The sequence below is a fragment of the Crassostrea angulata genome, chromosome 3 (genome assembly GCF_025612915.1).
Source record: "Crassostrea angulata isolate pt1a10 chromosome 3, ASM2561291v2, whole genome shotgun sequence".
NCBI classification, from domain to species: Eukaryota; Metazoa; Mollusca; class Bivalvia; order Ostreida; family Ostreidae; genus Magallana; species Magallana angulata.
The window spans coordinates 12,128,307-12,131,017 of record NC_069113.1 but is presented as its reverse complement, the minus strand read 5'-3'; positions in this window follow the sequence as shown (position 1 = coordinate 12,131,017).

Genomic DNA, 2,711 nt, shown 5'->3' with positions numbered 1-2,711 from the left:
GTTAACAAAGGCATTACGATGCGACAAGAACTAACTTGAGGTGTTCAGTTGCCAATAATATGATCTTAGTGTTTGTATTCATATCTTTATTTGGGTATCAATGTTGTTCATATGCATTTTAAAAAGGTTTGATTTTTTTCATACACGAAAATTCGATCAATGTTCTATCAAGCTAAAAGTTTATAGTACATGATCTCGGAAAATTCCACTCAAAGGCATCCAGCAGTTCATGATATTTCTTGTCAAAGTGTTTATTAATTATCTGTGAGCTTAATTGTTACATCTCCATATACGAGCACACGTAATGATGGTGTGAAAAGCTCTTGCATATAACATATATACTTGGGCTGAATCTTGTGATATATAAATAGATAATGATTGGTAATATACTCTGATTAATTACTAGTAAACCAGTTTTCAAGAAAAACAAAGTATTGCACAAAATCAATTTATTTGTCTCTCGTTAATAAACGTTCGAACAAAGAACAGTAAATATAAACATTTATTATATATAAACATATATTATACATATATTAACAGCCAATATTAATACATACAGAAATGTATCTATTAGTTAATACATTCAGAAATGTATTAGTTAATACATACAGAAATGTATTTATTAGTTAATACATACAGAAATGTATAGTTAATACATACAGAAATGTATATTGTCTTTGTTGTCAGTCACAAACCACTGTACAATTATACACTGTAAAACATTTTTTATAACAATTGCCTAATTCTTAAAATTTAAAACCAAACTATAGAAAAGTATTGGATCCGACATCATGTTGCGAGTTGTAATAATTGTATTTTATAATTGATTAAATTGTTTTATTGGGTCTGCAATATTGTACTCTTCTTGTTTCAAAACAATTACTGCAAAAAATTTTAAACATGGTAGCCCAATTTAATTGATAAAATCATCAGACAATTGTTTGTACATGTAAATCACGTACCAAAAGACCACTAACTCAAAAGCCATATATACATGACGAACGAAAATTGATAACTGTAACTGAAATATATATAACTTTAATTTGATAACTTATCGGTAAGTTTGTGTAATATTTGTACATAATGTATCGGTAAGTTTGTGTAATATTTGTACATAACGTATCGGTAAGTTTGTGTAATATTTGTAGATGACGTTTCCGTTTAAGTTTACAACATTGAAGACATTGATACTTTGAGGGACTGTAACACTTGAGTTATGATATCTAATTCAAATCGTATGATTTGCATCTCGTTATGTTAGACCGAATGTTTCTCCCTCTTCGTTTTTCATATTTAAACGACAGATTACTAGTAGTTGATATGGGTAATGCCAGTCTAGGTCTTAAGTTCAATACCACTAGTGGACTCAAAATCTCTCACGTTGTGAGAATGTGAAATTATATCTGTTAACAATTTTGAAAGGTAAAGAGATACCTGTTAACGTTCATTAAAGCTGCTTGGTCCGATTTTTTTGGTTATTATAGTATCAAATAATTTTCCATACAAACCATTTATCTTAGAAAGTTATGGACTTTCTCCTATTAGAGAAATCGTTCTTCTTTCAAAGAAATCTTCAAAGTAAATAAAAATAATTTCTTTTTGGGCAAACGAAAAAACAAACTAAAATGCATCGTGGGATGTTTAGAAAAGGGAACTGTTTGGTTTCATCTCCCGAATGATTAGGGTTATTCAACCCGCATGCAAGGCATCGATTGTAAACCAAGCAAACCTCAGAAATATTAGCGAACAAAACATATACAGGTTTATTTGTAATTTGTCTGAGCAATACGACATTTATTTAAAGCGATGTCAAAGTCGTAATACAACCATACCCGTCTTGACGTCAGGGGTGATTTTTAACATGAGGCGAATAAACACAATACCCTATTTATGTTGTCTGTTTTGATTACGAATTTTGTACATACCGGTAATTTTTTTCATTGAAATTTGGCTTAACTGACCATGAAAAACTACTGCAATGCAATGTCTATATTCTAAGGATAACCATTGTTTAAAAACGTGCACAAAATTTGATGTAAAATCGGACCAAGCAGCTTTAAAAGGTTCCCCAATTACACTTACAGACACCTGGCGTTATATATTTTTTATAAATAAAAAAAATATACCCTCTATCTATGTACCACACAAGGTACCAATCGCCGCCACCTCGGATTTATTCAGGTAGATATTTTGCTTAAAACTCATCGGTTAAATTATTTTGCGATCCTCTTCCTCTCCTGATCGGTCCTTCACAACACCTCGGCTTTCAACCGATTCAACCAAAACGGTGCATTAAATTTGTCATTAATAAAAATCATCCCTTAATCTGCACCCACAGCCTTAGATCTGCAATAAATGTTTAAGGGGGGCAGAAGTTGTCACCTATACATGCGCGGATATAGTCGGGGGTCCCGACCCCCCCCCCCCCCCCCGGAAATAAAAAATCACTAAATTTACATAGTAAATATGCCTCGGACCCCCCCCCCCACCCGGATTAGGAATGTCATGATTAAGGTCATTTTATTTTTTCCTATGTATGAATTTTTTTTTGGATATACTAAATACCCCCCCCCCCCCCGACCGGATTAGAAATTTCATTATTATGGGAATTAAGCTTCTTTTTTTTTTTTGCTTGTCAAGATTTCTGATGATTAGTGAAGCCCCCACCCTCCCGACTTTCAATTTGGACCCCCCCAAAAAAAAAACAACAT